This window comes from Pinus tabuliformis, chromosome 1_1 (assembly GCF_031772625.1).
Source record: "Pinus tabuliformis cultivar Carrire ecotype Pingquan chromosome 1_1, CPIR1, whole genome shotgun sequence".
NCBI lineage: Eukaryota > Viridiplantae > Streptophyta > Pinopsida > Pinales > Pinaceae > Pinus > Pinus tabuliformis.
This window is the reverse complement of record NC_142297.1, coordinates 163,831,281-163,849,724: the sequence shown is the minus strand read 5'-3', so window position 1 is coordinate 163,849,724 and position 18,444 is coordinate 163,831,281. Positions and strand designations below refer to the sequence as shown.

The 18,444-nt window shown below is 38.7% G+C and overlaps 1 pseudogene across 1 annotated transcript in view; it reads right to left on the bottom strand.

Annotated features, from left to right (window-relative positions):
* Window positions 1-2,229: 2,229 nt before the first annotated feature.
* Window positions 2,230-18,444, bottom strand: part of LOC149212093 (MADS-box protein SOC1-like) — a 244,664-nt pseudogene continuing 228,449 nt past the window's right edge. Inside the window, exons 4-8 of the transcript XR_016250746.1 lie at window positions 17,872-17,933; window positions 17,670-17,769; window positions 17,530-17,571; window positions 2,864-2,905; window positions 2,230-2,736 (exon numbers count right to left, since the gene is read on the bottom strand). The product of XR_016250746.1 is annotated as an MADS-box protein SOC1-like (transcript). The remainder of the gene's footprint in view (window positions 2,737-2,863; window positions 2,906-17,529; window positions 17,572-17,669; window positions 17,770-17,871; window positions 17,934-18,444) is intronic.

The window sequence follows — 18,444 nt, the reverse complement described above, 5'->3', positions numbered from 1 at the left end:
ATATTTTCATAAATGCATGACTAAACTAATTGCATGGAAAGAAAAAATACAAGAAGGGGGCTTTAGCACCTGGGTTGGGCCCTAGCCCAAGGAGACTCAACTCCCTTTAAGTAAAATCATTATGGAAACCAAAGAGTGTTTTCCATTAATGAATAAATGTGTTCATACATGAAATATGACAAAACTAAAATATCAAGGACAACCTTTCTCTATTGTTGACTATACTCTCCAAAAATTCCAATCCTAAAGGGATACTCGAGCCACTTACCTATACAAAAACTCGTTGAGGGGGAGCTTCCTTGGAGAGAGGACTACTTCCCGCGAAAAACCCTATAAAGTAGGATATGGTTCCCTAATGACTTCGCAACTAAAGAGGAGTGATAATGACGTTAAGCTAACCGAGTTTTGACTATCTTTTAGCAGGGGATAAGCCCCATACTTTTTTGTTGTTGAACTCCTACGTGATCTACATCAAACATCCTCAATATTCTACATAATAAATGCATTAAGTACACAATATATGGAATGGTTATATAGGCATTAATTTGTACCTATTTATGAGGCCCATCAATCCTTTGTGATAAAAATAAGGTTACCTTGTGATCCTTTGGAGCCCCATGATCCATCTCTATTTTTTGCACACTCTTCTTTCCTTGCTCATCCTTTGACCGTGATGGTGAGCCCAACGATGCCTTCGGCATAGATGCCTCATATTTACCTTCAAAGAGTGAGTTACTTCCTCGTATCAACAATTCCTAATATCTTAGAGGTTATTAGTTGTGCTACCATGTTCATTTTGTTTTAATGCATTTTAGCAAGTCCCAAGAATGTTGTCTCTCATGTCTGAGTATTTCCAAAGTCATGTACCCAACCCTAGTCTCCACTAACAACTGCTCTTAATCCATTGTTTCCAAAATTCAAAGTATTATCACATCAATCTCATTCATGGTCTCTTTACCCTTTACCAAACATCCATTGAGAAAGTAATGATGGACACATTCCATTTCCTCTTCTGCCTATGCCATGTGCCTCAATCCCATTTTTATGTTTCCTACAACACTCTTAAAAGCCTTCATAAGCTTCTTCCACTTGTTATTTCATTGTGTCTAATCAAATCCATTACCTCAAAGCACTCAACCCTTATGAAATTATTGAACCAGTCCTCAACCCATTACTACCTCTCTTTGCTAGAATCACAACTACTATTGGAACTCCAAGGAGTGTGAATGAATTCAAGCCCATAGTGGTCTCCTAATACATCTTTGTCCTCTTATCATAATTGTATCATCATTTAAAGAATTGGATAGTGTACCCATAAGGCATTATGCCAACTCACAATCACGTCCCTTCATTATAATATCGAATTCATAGCAATTGTCCTTTCCATGCTCCAAACATAAGCTACTAGCTCGTGGGTTATCCTGTCATAAATTGTTCGCCTAGGGTACTCAGTGATTGGGCCACCTTTCTTGCTTATGTTGTTATGGATAACATCCTTACATTCATGGATGACAATGGTATCATACTACATTTTGTTCATCGAAACTATAACCTACCTTTGTCGTCTCCAATTACTTCATCAAATGCTACCCCTACTCCGCAACCTTACTCAGATTGCCTTGTTAACTAACTAGACTATGATCTCTCACCCCATCCATCATCATAATATTATATTATTTATATAATAATTTGTAATATTTTTAAATTAAGATATAATAAAACCTTAAATTTATCATTTAATTCATAAAATAAAAAAAAACTATCACTAAAACATAGTGCATAAATATAAACTCAAAGACAAATTTAACTATTCTAGGTCACTACAAGGATAATATTAAATTGTATTATAATGTCACAGCCTTTTAATCATAGATCGACGATAATATTAAATTGTATTGTAATGTCACAACCTTTTAATCATAGATACAGCTCTCATATTTAATTTCGAATCAATGATATAGGTTGAATGCTTAAGTATGTTCTCTCCTCTTAACACATCACAAGTTGTAAGTACACATTTACATAATCATTTCAAGTAAACTCAATTCATAAGAGAAAGAGAGAAAACAAATCATTATAATATTTTATTTTTCAAATAATACAGAATTACAATTATTATTTTTTAAATTAATAAATATTTAATAAAAAATAAATAATAATTATATTTAGAATGAAAAATTGTATAATGTTCATAGTATATAAAATAATAATTTAAAATGATCACTAAAATAAAATAAGAAAATAAATTAAATTAAAGATATAATTTAAAATTTTCACGTTTACGAGTATATGCAACATTAAATTCTCCACAGGCGTCGCTATTATACTCCTCACTCTCTTCATGCGCATCAAATGAATGAAGAAAACTCCGCTTGTAATGCTTCTTTGTGTAGTGAGAAAAAAAAACAAACAAAACCTTTAAAATATGTATTGATAGCAACCTTACATACTAAATTTGGAAGACACCATTTAGTTCCCTTGGTGAGAGCCTTTTTTTGCCGTGTTGAACAATTAGGTGCGATCTGAAAAGCAGCTTTACCTTTTATTACTATAAAGATTTCATAATAAATTGATAACACGATTAGGAATGCGTTGATTATCAATGAGAACTATTAATAAGAAAATGAGCATTTGTACATGGCGGTCTCATAACCACAGTTGCGTCTCGACTTCACTGTTTTGGATGCTTCCAGATTCACTTGCAGGAGTTGTCGAAACGGAATGAGGATCCAAAAGCTGAAATAATAATTAAGAAAAAAAATGAAAGAACAAAAAAACTTGAAACTTGATACAATAAAATAGCTAATAACAATAATATTTAAAATTGCAATATAGCAACACTTGCATTGAAATTCCATCTCACCTTTTTACTGAGGAAAGCATTCTCTTCGCTTAATATCCGTTCCTACAATTTTATCAAAATTAAAACCGAAGTTACAATGAACATACTTTGTTAAGTGAAAATTTACATGACGAGGTTATATTATACCAGAGGAAAAAACATTGTTCATAGAATATCAAATTTTGACTAATATCAACACATGCACAACCATTAAACATTTGAAATGACAATTAAAGTTTTGGATGTAGTGATAACCTAATCTAGCACTAGTAGTATTTATGGCATCTAATGTAAGTTTTTAATGTAAAGGACAATAAACTTTATATAGAATACCCTAATAAACAAATATGGAAACCCAATAACATAAAACAAAATAACATCTTAATAACGCTAACCAATAACACAAAACTTTATGTAAACAATATACAGAACCTTAATATAAAACATCAAAAATGGTATCAAAATTGTTTTGTTTAAAGGTTTCTCATGGTTTTATAGTGGTTTGCATGCACTTCTTAGCTGCTTGGATCAAGGTATTCCTCCTACTCTCAACTTTTGAGTATTCCATTCCTATCACATGTATTCCCGATCATTGTGGATTTCAATCTGAATACAACAACCTAGTCAGAGAAACCACTTCGGATAATCGAGCGGATGCGTTTGCCAGGTAAACTGAGAGACCGGTAATTTCATGTTTCAAAATTACCAGGACCGTGCATTGTTATCAGTTAGCTGTTAGAAGAATGATTACTTACATTGTGATCTGCTAATAGAAAACACTCGGTCCTTTATACCTCTTGTTTAATAAATACACAGTATAATTATGTTGGACAGGAAGTTTGTGAACCTTTGAAGGTGTCATCCTATAGATTGTCAAATAAATAGAGACGTGTTTTTCTAGAATGCAAGCCACGAAAAAAAATTACATCGTCTTATAAAATAAGATTCAAACATTTTGCATATTAAAGATGTATAAGTCGATAAGATTTGCCAAACTTTCTCGACTTTAACAAACAAACAAAAAATCCCTCACGGCAATAGTCAATAATGTACATAAGTTAACTGTTTCAACTCTAAGCACTCATTAGCATTTCAACTCGGAGAGATCATAACATTTGTATTTACGCAGTAGCTGATCCGCGATAGAAGAAGAAATATACCCTCGTTAAAGCGTATAGATTCTTTGTTTCTGTCTTCAAGAAAGAACAAGAACAGAGATGGTTCATGCAAAACAAAAACGGATGGCTGAACCTCAGCCAAAATAAACCACTCAGTGCTATGACCATGATCAAGCAAATAATGCAAAATCAAATGGTTTTTGTAACACTCCAGTCCCTGTAGACATTGTGTACCCAAGCAATGCAAGATATAGCGCAAAACGGGGAAACTTATTATCACCACAAACGTTCAGCTTCAGACCCGAATCCAAGTCAACAAAATTCAAGGGCACACTCATGGGAGAAGTTTTGGACTTTGGGTAATTTATTTCAGTTCAAGTGCAGACTCCACATAACAACAGAAAAATGGTTATGTGGCAATGGACAGAGAGAATGATTACACACAATAAAGCACATTCATTTTTATTGATCACAAAGGTTACACATATACAGGACATAAATTACCTACCTGGACACATCTAGATTAACACTACAACTGATACATTGGAAATAACAAATTCTAGATTGACTTCCCGTAACTCCTAATGAAAACTACAAATGACATGGAAGCATTACTTGCAATACCTTAATGCTTACATGACAAAACATATATTACAACAACAATATGATATCTTCATTAGCATTCATTAGCATTCACATCCACTCTGGAATCTAGCAAACACTGCTCTTTCTTCACCACCACATCTTTGAGTTGTCACTTGACTTCCATTTAAACTCTGACCATCATTGATGTACTTTGCAAAATTGACACTTCTAAACCACCTGGAATGCAATGGGCGAGTCTCAATACTGAACCATCCTATCAAACTGCCACCATTTGTTGAATATATGGTCTTCTGCTATATTCACGAGTTATCTAAGATAGCATTCTCGGTACAAAATGCCTTCATCAGACAATTCTACAACTTGACCTTATAAAATAACTTGCACTGACGCTCTTGGAGCACGACAAGTCACAGCATCTGGACCTTATTAAGAACTACTTGTGACTAATGCTCCCGAAGCACGAGTGACATTAGTCTGTTTGTTAAATAGTTGGCCTATTCTTTGTGGTCCTGCATGATTTATAAAATCTCATTAACACAACAATGAAAACAACATTGTTCCTCACACAATCCATATGTTCAGCGTAAAACATTTGCTTAGAATTGATATCTACACACAGGATCAAATGTACACATAAAAACAATATTTTTCTACCAAAAAAACATACTGCAACCATGGAACTAACATATTTGACACCATGGACAATAAACTCCAAGCTACTATGACACATCCAATCCCACAATTGACATCTTAATTCAACCCTCAAAGGCTTGCATAAAATTTGAGCATTGAACTCATCACATTTCTCTATGTCTTCACTCACCATCTTGAGTAAAGCGAGATCTTGAGATAATACCAACAATTTAATTTTGCGAATTTTGTAAGTGATCAACACCTTAATTATGTGAGTCTCTTCACCTTCTAAGATCAAGCTCTCTTGTTCATTGAAGATTTAGATTGTCCAGTGAGATAAGCCACGCCTTAGATCCTCGTATCTTATAAGCGACATGGTCATAGCCGTGAGCCACCTCCTCTGTGGTATTGTAGATGTCGAGTAAGACTGTCATGCAAAGTCCCTTATCTCTATTATGGATTTCCCCACTTTTGTTGCTGCATGCACCGTAATCCCTCTTTGAGAATCCACTATAGAGTCATTTCATCAAAAAATAACTTATTTAAACAAAATTTCACTAATGTGGCGGATAAGAAAAAATCACGAGTAAAGGTGTAACAATGAGGGAATCTCTTAAAAAAAATATGATGGATCAATATCGAATCACTATTTTGTTTACAATCAACCTCGTGAAGGGTATTTAAACTTTTTCCAAATAGCTAATTGCCTAAAATATTTTAACATGCAACTACATGCAATCACACACTCAAACTCGTCTACCACTTAACTCCACTTGACTCAACACTAACACTCAACCACTCATCACTCAGTTAACTGACTCTCTTAAATAATTATCTTATTTTAACACCCCCCCAATTACGACTGCTAAGTAAAACATTACTCATAACAACTCAAACATGCATGTTGGTCTATGTCTTAGCTAGGCTTACAACACCCAAGTTTCTTCTATGAAGCTCAAACACATCTTGTGCTAATGACTTAGTAAATATATTAGCCAATTGATCACTAGATTTACAAGGCTTCAAGTGAACATCTCCATTGCTCACAAGTTCTCTAATAAAGTGATATCTAGTATCAATATGCTTGCTCTTCAGATGAAATACACTATTCTTGGATAGTGCAATCGTTGAGGTGTTGTCACAATATATTGTTTTTTATCCTTGTTGTTTCTGTTTGAGTCCATCAAATACTCTTTTTAACCACACTGCTTGACATGTTGTTGATGCTACTACTACATATTCTGCTTCTGCTGACGATAGTGTCACAACGGGTTTATTCTTAGATGCCCATGAGATCACACCTAAACCAAGATGAAACACATAACCAGAAGTGATTTTCCTATAATCCAAACTGCCTGCAAAATCACTATCTGTGTATCCAATCAAATCTTTCTTTTCTGTGCTTACATACATAATGGCACAATCTCTAGTTCATGTTATGTATCTCAGAATTCGTTTTCCCACACTCCAATGTGTGTCTTTTAAAGTCTCCATGAATTTGGAAATCAAACTCACTCCTTGCATGATATCCGGTCTTGTAGTTGTGAGATACATGAGGCTGTCAACCAATCTTTTGAATAGAGTTGAATTGACACATGATCCTTCATCATCCTTGCTTAAATTTGTACCTGTCGCAACTGGTGTAAGGATAGGTTTGCAATTTTTCCATCCTGAATCTTTTCAACAAATCTTTGGAATATTTATTTTGACAAATAAAAATTCCTTTTTTAGATTGCTCAACTTCTATGCCAACAAAATATTTCATGAGACCAAGATCTGTCATCTCAAATTCTTTCATCATGGCTGCTTTAAATTCATCTATCTCAAAATCACCTGTAAAAATCATGTCATCAACATATAAGAAAACAATCAAAATCTATCCATATTCATTTACCTTTGTGTACAAGGTAGGCTCAATGTTGCTTCTGCAAAGTAGATTCTTGATCATGTAGATGTAAATTATGTTATTCCAAGCTCTAGGCACTTGCTTCAGTCCATAAAACGCTTTCTTCAACCTATATACTTTCTCTTCATTACTCTCAACTTCATATCCTCGAGGTTGTTGCACATAAATTTCTTCTCCTAGATGTAGAAATTTCTCATTTCCCACCCCGGTTTTCAGTTTCACCTTATTTCTCCAAAATAGTTAAATGCCCTTTCCCATATCCATACATTCAACAACTGGAAAACAAATTTTGTTAAAAACACAAATTCTGGAAATATTACAGAATGTTGAAAATGCAAAAATAAATATCAACACATACAAACAGCCATTCAACACATTTAAACACAGTGATTTTTGGTCAAGATGACCCTGGAAAAACCCCCTACAACTCTTGGGGAAAACCAGTTCAAAAGATCCTTCTTATTTCTGGAAAATGCTTTTTACAGTGAGAGAAATATTCAGCAAAAAAAACAGCAAGCGAACTTTTACAAATTATCTCATTTTCTGTGCCTCACAGCCAACTGGAAAAAACTTGCAAACATCAATAAATGTTGTACGGCCTCCTCGATTTTTGTGCCCAAATTTCAGCCTTAAATGCTGTTGTACGGATTGCCTAGAAAAACGTGCAAGTTGCCATAAATTTTGTTGTACGATTTTCCTCGATTTCTGTGAAGAAAAACAACAGTACTGCTGTATGGATTTGTACCTAAAAAAGTGTGCCAAGGTACAACCACTTGCTATACGGCCTCCCTTGAAAAACGTGCCAGCAAACTTCAGATTTTCTGCTCCTCGATTTCTGTGCTAACTTGCTATACAACCTCCTTGGAATCTGACCCAAAACTACTGTACAGCCTTTCTAGAAAATCGTGCCCAAAATATGCCTTTCACTGTGTGCTAACTCAACTGTACGAACTTGCTGAAACACCGCCTCGGAATGTGTGCCAAGTTGCTGCCTCCTCCTCACTGTCCAGAAATCTCCCTTACTCTCTTGCTCTCTTTCTCTCAATCTGCTCATAAAAGAATTAATGACCTTTTCCTCCTTTCCCTCCTTTAATCTAACCCTAAGTGACTTTTGGGGAATCCCTAAATCCAATGGCTAAAATAGATTGAGATCTAGGGCTGAGATTAAATGCTCATTTAAATCTCACTTTCTATTTTTTAATTCACCCCATTTTAATAAAGACCCACTTAGTCATTTATGTCCAAAGTCACTCTTCCTTTCTAATTTTACATTGATTTCATTAAAGTCACTTTTAAATTAGATTTGACTTTATAAAAAATTATAAAGTCACTTTAGGAGAAAAATTAAATTCTTTTGGACACTTTTCCCAGGCCAAAGATCAAAGCCTTAGGGAACCACCTGTCCTCCGGTACCAAATTTCAACACTCCCTCTTGCCGAGGAAGGTGTTCCTCACCACACCCATCTTGTCTCTGAAGTAGACATGCTTGCCCCGTGGTAAGGCTTTGGTAAGAATATCTACAACCTGCGCATCAGTGGGAATATACTCAAGCTTCACAGCTCCCTTCTGAACATAGTCTCTGATGAAATTATATTTAATCCCGATATGCTTTGACCTGTCATAAAATACTGGATTCTCCGTGAGTTTAATGTAACTCCGATTATCATAGTAAATCACTAAAGGTCTCAACGGCTGATTAAATAAGCCAAACAACATCTTGCAAAGCCAGATGGCCTCACAACTAGCTAGACTGGCTGCCATATACTCTGCTTCCGCTGAACTCAATGCTACTGACTGCTGCTTCCGGCTGAACCATGACACCACTGCCGAACCCAACCCAAAACAGCACCCTGAAGTGCTCTTCCTATTAGAAGCACAACCTCCCCAATCAGAATCAGTATAACCTGCCAATCGCACTCCATCCCCCCGCCTGTAGTCCAGACCATAATCCACTGTCCCCTGCAAGTACTGCAAAATGTGTTTTGCAGCCACCCAGTGAACCTTCCTAGGCTCACACATAAACTAACTCATCGTGTTGACTGCAAAACAAATATCTGGTCTAGTGTTGACCAAATACATCAAGGAACCAATCAGCTACCTGTAAAATGTCGGATCCACCAACTCGGAATCCAAATCATGAAGCTTCTTCCAGTTGGTGATCATCGGTGTTGACATGGGCTTACTATCCTCCATGTGGAATCTGCCAAGGATGTCCACAATATACTTCCCCTGCCCCAAGAAGAAATGCCCCTCCTCCTGCCACACCTCCAAACCCAAAAAGTAATGCATCAAGCCGATGTCGTTCATCTAAAACTCCGCCACAAGATCTCTCTTGCAGTGCTCTATGAGTCTCTCTGCACCTGTAATGACCAAGTCATCCACATACAGCACCAAAATGAGAGACTCCTCACCTATCACAATATAGTAAAGGTTCGGATCTACCTCACTCTTTGTGAAACCCATCCCCTACAAGTATGTATCTACCCTGGAGTACCAAGCTCGTACCAAGCTCTAGGAGCTTGCTTCAGGCCATAAAAGGCCTTCTTCAGTTTTCACACATAGGACTCCTTCCCATGCACCTCAAAACCCTGTGGCTGCTCAATGTACACCTTCTGTATGAAGCCATTGAGAAATGTAGTCTTCACATCCATCTGGTGGATCTTCCAACCCATCTCTACTGCTATCGATATAATGGAGCGGATCGAAGTATATCGAGCCACGGGTGCGAAGGTCTCCTCATAATCAGCGCCCTCTACCTGGGAGAACCCTCTAGCCACAAACCTCGCTTTGAATTTCTCAATGCTACCATCTGCAGCATGCTTTACCTTGTAAAGCCATCTGGAAGTAATCACGGATTTGCCCTCAGGCCTCGGCACCACCTCCCAAACATCATTCTTTATGATAGAAGAATACTCTTCCTGCATGGCCTCTCTCCAGACCTGCTGGCTAGCTGCCTCCTCATAGCTAGAAGGCTCAGAGTCAAGGATGTTGGTAGCCATTGCCATATAGCTACAAAACCTCTCAGGGGGTCTACTCTCTTTGACCGGCCTCTTAGGCTCAGCAACAGATGTGGCATCTCTCAAGGTGTCCTCAAGCCACTTGGGCTTCCTCTTCCCTGAGCATACTTCTCCCGTTGGAGAATGAAACTCCTCCTCATCATCATCATTAGGAGCCTGAACTCCTGACTGTCTGTCTGATGTCCTCCTCCCTACACTTGAACCTGTAGAAGATGAGATACCGTGTGAACTGTCCATCAGTGGACTCCCTAGTGAATTGCTTTGTGGACTGTTCTGCATGCTACCCGGAGCACCACCCCTCTGGCTCGGTGAGCCACTGCTCATTGACGGACCCAACATCATCATAGATATACCTCTGGATCCTCCTGATCCCCGCCCACTAGATCCCTGCGACTGACTCAACTGTTGTTGAGGCTCTGGCTCATCCAGATACTCTAACTCCCGTGACCTCTTAAAGGCCCTGTCCGCCTCGAACTTCACATCCCGCCTGATAACAACTTTCCTCTGTGCAGGAATGTAAATCTGAAAGGCCTTTCAGGTCTCACTGTAGCCCACAAAGATAACCTTCTCTGCAGTGGGCTCTAGTTTGGTCCTCTTCTCCTTGGCTATGTAGGAGTATGTAATGCACCCAAAGATACGAAGATGACCAATATCAGGCTTCTTCCCAGAAAAAAACCTCCTCCAGAGTCATGTGCCCCAAGGCACGATGCAGACTCATGTTCTGCAAATAAACAGTTGTGTTGCAGGCCTCTGCCCACAAGAACAATGGCAACCCCTGATCATGTAACATGGCTTTGGCAGCCCCTCTGATGGATCTGTTCTTCCTCTCCGAAACCCCGTTCTACTGGGGGTTGTAAGGAACAGTGAACTCCCTCCTAATGCCTGCCTCCGCACAATAGTCAACAAACTCTCCAAGGGTGTACTCTCCCCCATTGTCCGACCTCAAGGACTTGATCTTCCAACCTGTCTGTGTCTCCACAAGAGCTCTAAACTCCTGAAACCGCTTGAAGACCTCACTCTTAGTCTTCAAGAAATAAATCCAGGTCCTCCTAGAGTGATCATCAATGAATAAACATAGTACTCATATCCACTCAAGGAAACATGAGACATCTGACCACTCACATCGGAATGAATCAAATCAAGTATCCCAGTCGCTCTGTTGTCACTACTGAGAAAAGGGGATTTGGCAAACTTGCCCATCGCACATCCTCTGCAAGTATCAAAGTGATCAGTACTGAAATCTGGCACACCTGTAGTGATCTCCCGCAAGGTCCTCAAGGCTCCATGATACATATGCCCCATCCTGCGGCGCCAAATCTCTCACAGCTCAGAACTGCTAGCTCTGCTGTCGGTACTACTGCTCAATGCCAAAAGGGGTTGGAATGCAAACTTTACACCTTTGCATGGCGTACACCTATCACTCTAGCTGAATCAGCTGGAGTGCCCATGGGATACATCAACACATGTCCTCCCTTGAACAGTACCTCATATCCTCTGTCCTCCAAAGCTGAGACGGATATGAGGTTCTTCCTCATCCCTAGCACATAAAGAACACATGACACCTTCAAGGGAGGTTTGGACTCCCTCTAAAATGTCAGTGTCCCCACACCGACTACTCTAACAACTCTGTCATCACCGAATACTACCTCTATATCAGTGCCACTCTCTGAAAGCTCTGAGAAGTACTCACGGACTCCTATCATGTGACGTGAAGCCCCACTGTCCACACACCAGATACCCGAAGATGCTCCGCTAATCGAGGGAAAAGCATGCTCCCTCTGAACCTGTGTGGCAGGTGATCCTACACTAGAGGACTCACACGCAGTGAACCCAAACTCCAGGTCAAAACGATCTGCAAAGTCCTCAACCTCTACTAAAGCTGCCAAGCTCTGGTTCGTCCCCTTCTTCTTCTTCTCCGGACACACAACTGCATAGTGTCCCATCTTTTGACAATTCCAACACTTCACCTTGGAATAGTCCTTCTGTGTGTTACCCTGTTTACCTTTACCTTTGCCTTTGCCCCCACCATTGCTTGTGGAAGCCTGTTTCTTCCCTTTGCCTTTCTTGCCTCCTGCCAACAGTGCTACATCCTCATCCTGCTCAACTGGCTTGGCTGCCCTAAGTTGACCTTTCCTGATCTCTGTCTGAATGCAATCATCCCAAAACCTCTCCCATGTGGGAAGGGTCTCACATGCACAAACCCCATCAGCAAAGTTCATCGATGAACGGGGTAGGCCATTCACAATTATCCGCACCAACTCAGTGGGTGGAATGACCTCTCCAACTGCCGCCAACTCATCTCTCACATTAGTAATCTTTGTGAAATATCCAGGTGCATTATCATTACCCATCTTAATGGTCTTCAGTTTCTCCTTCAGGGCCATTTTTTAATTCTCATTGGTACTCTAGTAGAGATTGGACAATGTTGTCCACATCTCATGGGCATTTCTCTTTCCTCTCACATGAGGAATGCAATGGTCTTTGACTCCATCTAGAATCAGTCTCTTACCCTTGTTGTTCTTTTTATTATAAGCAACCAACTGAGTAGCATCATTAGGCACAACAACAGGGTTCTGTGTGGTATGCACCATAATGTCCCAGACTTCTGCCTCCTCACAGATACTCTGCATTCTCTCCTTCCAAACGTTGTAATTGGTATGCCCATCCAACCTATCCTCCACCCTCAATCCCAATGACATCCTGTTGTACTAAAGATAAAACTGTTGTTTGTGAAAAATTAGCTTGCTGGAATTTTCTGAGTGAAAAATCAGTAGGCTGTAATTTTCCTCCTTGATGTCCCAAACTGCACTTCAGCACTCAAGCTCTGATACCATGTAAAAATTTCTCATTTCCCACCTCGGTTTTCAATTTCACCTTATTTCTCCAAAATAGTTAAATGCCCTTTCCCATATCCATACATTCAACAACTGAAAATAAATTTTGCTGAAAACACAAATTCTGGAAATATTACAGAATACTGAAAATGCATAAATAAATATCAGCACATACAAATAGCCATTCAACACATTTAAACACAGTGATTTTTTGTCAAAGTGACCCTGGAAAAAACCCCCGACAACTCTTAGGGAAAACCAGTTTGAAAGCTCATTCTTATTTCTGGAAAATGCTTTTTACAATGAGAAATATTCAGCAAAAAATTCAGCAAGCAAACTTTTACAACTTATCTCATTTTCCGTGCCTCACAGCGAACTGGAAAAAACTTACAAACAGCAAAACAGAACAGCAATAAATGTTGTATGGCCTCCTTGATTTTTGTGCCCAAATTTCAGCGTTAAATACTGTTGTACGGACTACCTAGAAAAGCGTGCAAGCTGCCATAAATGCTGCTATACAATTTTCCCCTATTTCTGTGCAAAAAAACAGCAGTACAGTTGTACGGATTTCTACCTAGAAAAGCGTGCCAAGGTACAACCATTTGTTGTATGGCCTCCCTTGAAAAACGTGCTAGCAAACTTCAGATTTTCCGCTCCTCGATTTCTGTGTTGCATGCTACGTCACTACCTCATAAGCTATGGGCCGAAGCACTTAATTGTGCTAACTACATCCAGAACAAATCTCCTCATAGATTTGTCAAGGATCAGACCCCCTTTGAGGCTTGGAGCGGCACTAAACTGGAGGTCACCCACTTCCGTGTTTTCAGCTCCTGGGCATGGGCCAGGATCCCCTCTGAAAAGAGGAAAGCTCCTGATCCACAGAGCATTGAGTGCATATTTGTTGGATACCCTGATGGTGTGAAGGGATACCGACCCCTGATTTCCTCTACGGACAAGCTCATTATCGAGTGAAGTGCCCAATTTGAGGAAAGTCTCTCGCATGCACCTCAATTGCCGCATGTAGACGCCTTTTATCTACCTCGTGATCGAGATGATGACTCAGTACACTCAGATGCAGATACAAAGCATGCAGATGCCGAGGTAGAGCATGCAGATGCAGAGTCAGAGTCTTTAGATACATATCCAGTGCATGCATATGATGATCCACATCCAAGCCCAGATCGGGCTTCCAGCAGTGAATCGACTTTCCCTATCATAAATCAGAGAACAAGGAGCTTAAGTGAGATATATTCACAAGACCACTCAGCTGCTAGAAATGGTCTTGTGGGGGATAATTGTGATCCGCGAAGGACTAGCTCAGAGTTTATTAAGCCTCCCCTTGCCCTCACTGTCATTGAACCAATGCCATCCTGGCATTGTCATTTGGTTCAGTCTTCTGATCTGCAGTCTTATGCTGAGGCCGTTGGGCATCCCTCTTGGGAGTCCACCATGGAGGAGGAGTACAACTCCCTCGTTCAGAACCATACCTGGGATTTGGTCCTCCTTCCTTAAGGAAGGAAACTTGTCCGATGCAAATGGGTCTATAGGACCAAGAGTGCTGCAGATGGGCAAATCACTAGACAGAAAGCCAGGCTAGTAGCCAAAGGCTTCCAACAAGTGCATGGCATTGATTACGATGAGACCCTTGCTCCAGTAGCAAAGATGGATTCCATACGCCTTGCACTTGCCATTGCGGCTACCCTGGGGTGGGAAGTATATTAAATGGATGTGAAGAATGCCTTTCTTCACGAAGACCTATCTGAGGAGATCTACATGGAGCAGCCACATGGTTCATTCAGGATTCATCTTTGGTCTGTAGATTGAAGAAGTCCCTCTACGACCTTAAGCACGCCCGGAGAGCTTGGTATACGAAGATGGATTCTTTTCTCTTATCATAAAACTTCGAAAGATGTAAGTCTCATCCGAATGTTTACATGCTCAGGACACGACTCTGTTCATATCTTAGTTTGGTATGTGGATGATCTCCTGATCACCGACAACTTGGCTTCAGTCATTACTGCAGTCAAGAGGACCTTGCGTGATAGGTTTTTGATGACAGACATGGGTCCATTACACTTCTTTCTTAGTCTTGAGATCATACAGGATGCCACAGGCATCAACCTCTCTCAGGCTAAGTATGCAAGGGATCTCCTCGAAAGATTTCACATGACTGACTGCAAGCAAGCACCGACTCCTTTTCTGTCTGGGGTCTACCTTGAGGATGGAGGTGAAACTCCATTAGTTGACAGTACTCTCTACCGACAGCTAGTGGGGAGTTTACTGTACCTCACCCACTCCAGACCAAATCTCCCATATGCAGTAGGGACAGTTTCCAAATACATGCAGGAGCCGCATGAGCTACACTGGCAAGCTGCCAAGCGCATCATCCGATATGTGCAGGGCACCATCACCTTCAAGATTCACTATGCAGTAGGCATTGCACTGAATCTCCTTGGCTTCACAGATTCTAATTGGGCGGGTGACAACATTGATCGCAAGTCCACCTCCGAATATTCACTCAATCTAGGGTCTGGCCCTATCTGTTGGTCAAGCAAGAAGCAGGTTGTTATTGCTCTCTCTTCAGCTGAGGCCAAATACAAAGGAGTAGTCAACATCACCATTCAGGCTCTATGGCTACAACACTTCCTCACTGAGTTGGACGTCCAATTCCACCAACCTAGACGTGACAACCAAAGCACTCTCAAATTTTGCAGGGATCTAGTACAGCGGCAGCAGATGAAGCACATAGAGATCCATATGCACTACATCAGAGACTTAGTACATGATCGGGTTATTGATTTGCAGTTCTACCCTTCAACAGAATAGACTGCAAACATCTTCACCAAGACATTCACTGAGCAGAAGTTCCACTCTCTACGCGATCGTCTTGGAGTGAAGGATAGAGTTGCTAGCAAATGTCTTTTCTTCCTCTCTTCTTTTGATTACATTGCATTTTTGGGGGGGTTTTCCCACGAGGTTTTCCCTCTTTCCTCAATTTTCGTACAAGTTGCACTGTATTTTGGGTGACCTTTGGCCTTAGTTGCGAGGGCCCATTTTCTATTTTTCCCCATAGTGGTGTTCAGGGGGTGTGTTGGAGGTACTACACACCTAGGACCTTCATCACTGGCACATGCAGACAATTAGAACATTCACTGACATGCAAAACTTCAACATTGGAATGTTTACTAGATTGGCGCCTTTCATTGTCCATGCATGCATAGAACTACATGCAAGATCCTTTCTGCATGATTTACTCCCTGATTTGCCCCTCCTTTCACTCTGCAACTAGCTAGTTCTCTCCGGAACTTGCTATAGGTGTCAATTCCTCTCGTTGATCACCACTATGGCACATTACCTTGGGATCTTAACCCATAATGCTATATCATGAGCATTGTGACATCTTTTCTAAATCAATAATTATTTTCGTTCTTTCGATTTCTTTTAGTGTTTTTGCTCTGCAAAGCTTTGTGTTCAACCTAAATCCATGTATGCAGGTTTTCTAACACATTTATAGGTATGCCCATATTGATTTCTATGGTCTTTCTCTTATGCTTATTAATGGATTTTAAATCATAAAAACTCTCGGTACGTTTATGGCTTGCGGCAAACTCCACTAGTTAACCATGAACACTTTGGAGAACAATATATTGCTATATGGAAGGCCCCTTGCTGCATTAAAAAGCAGAGGTTTTTAGTATCATGTCTCACATCTAAACAATGCACGCTGGTCTACTATGTTTTACTCTCGTATATTATAGTATTTTACATTCAAAAAATGGTCGATACGTTTATATCTCACACCAAATTTTAATAGTCGACGATAAACATTTTGGGTGTTCTATCCAACTAAGACTGCACTCAACCCAAGATGAATCATTTCTAAAGAAGAAACACATTTTACAATTTGGATCTCTATCAAAGTCTCAAACGACTAAGACTTAAGTCAATCCAACATGAATCTTCTCCCAAGAATAAAAATATTTATTTATCAAATATTTAATCAAAATCTTAATATCACCTTTGCATTACCTTGACACCTTGTTAACCCAATATGACAATACATATGAGTTGTTAGACGAACCATCACTTCCAAAACATGCATATCCAAAATTTCATACTTCCGCAATTTGCCGAATTTAGTTTTGCATGTAGAGAAGAAAATGAACAAGGTAATGTAATTTGAAAGAAATATAATAAAAAGTCACCAATTACAATTACGAAAAAGATAAATAAATATCCATAATATCACGTGCAAATAACACAAAGAGTTACGTATATTAACTTACTTGTTAGATAATATCAGTTACACTAGTTTTACTTGTTCGATAATATCACTGGCACTAGTCCAAATACAATCTTATATATTTTCACCCACCATAAATTAAATCTTCCTAAATAATATCAGCCACAAAAAAATCCAAATTCAATCTCATATTTTTATGACATAAATTCAATCTCATTGACTACTATCACCTGCCAATAATCTAAATTCAATTTAATTATATATATTTATATTCCACAATAACAAGCATCTAATTGTACATTCTCAAATGAATCTCTGCAAGGGAGGTACCTTTCTTTGAAGTTGCTCTATTTCACTCACCAATATTTCGGTCTGAGATGTCAGACAGGAAACAACAATTAAAACAATATTGAAACTACGATTAAAACAACATTATTTACATTAGTACATGATGAATATGTTATAACTACCTTTTGCGCTCGTACATTTCTCAAACCTCGTTCAACCTTGCTCTCCAACTGATTCAAATCCTTCAATGCACATGATGCCAGCTCCTCGCCCAACATTCTTCTGCAACAAGTGTAAGAAAACATCCTAAAGTCGAATACAAGATAGATGGACAAGATAAAATATTTAAATCTATTGCATTGATCCACTTTGAAATTTCGTTACCTTTCCATGGATTCAAGAATCTGAATCCTTTCTTCCATATTCGCAATTTCCCGTTTTAAACACTACACACAAACATACATTTATGATGATATCTTAGTAATAAAATATTAAAACGTAAACTCGTTATCATTATTCGTACAGAAGTTGGATTGAAAATTTTCTATATTTCCTAGTTTTTAACTATATAATTGTGGTTGTGAAATTAATAATATCAATATTATATTTAACGTTTATAAATTACTATAATTTTAAAATTCATATTTTAACATTTTCAAATCAATATTAACCTAGACAAAGATAGAAAAGGCGCCTTAGGATGTGATTATAATTAAAATAAAATAATAATATAGAACATAATGCGATTAAAATAAAAATATATTTGAAAGTTATAGATTTGACAAACACGTTCCAGAGATTGTATCACAACAGTAATTTGTAAAATTTAATTTTAATAAAATAACAAATATATAATACAACAGTAATTTGTAAAATTTAATTTTAATAAAATAACAAATATATATTTTTTTTTGGAAAAAATATAAATTATAATGTAAATACAATAAAAATAAAAAT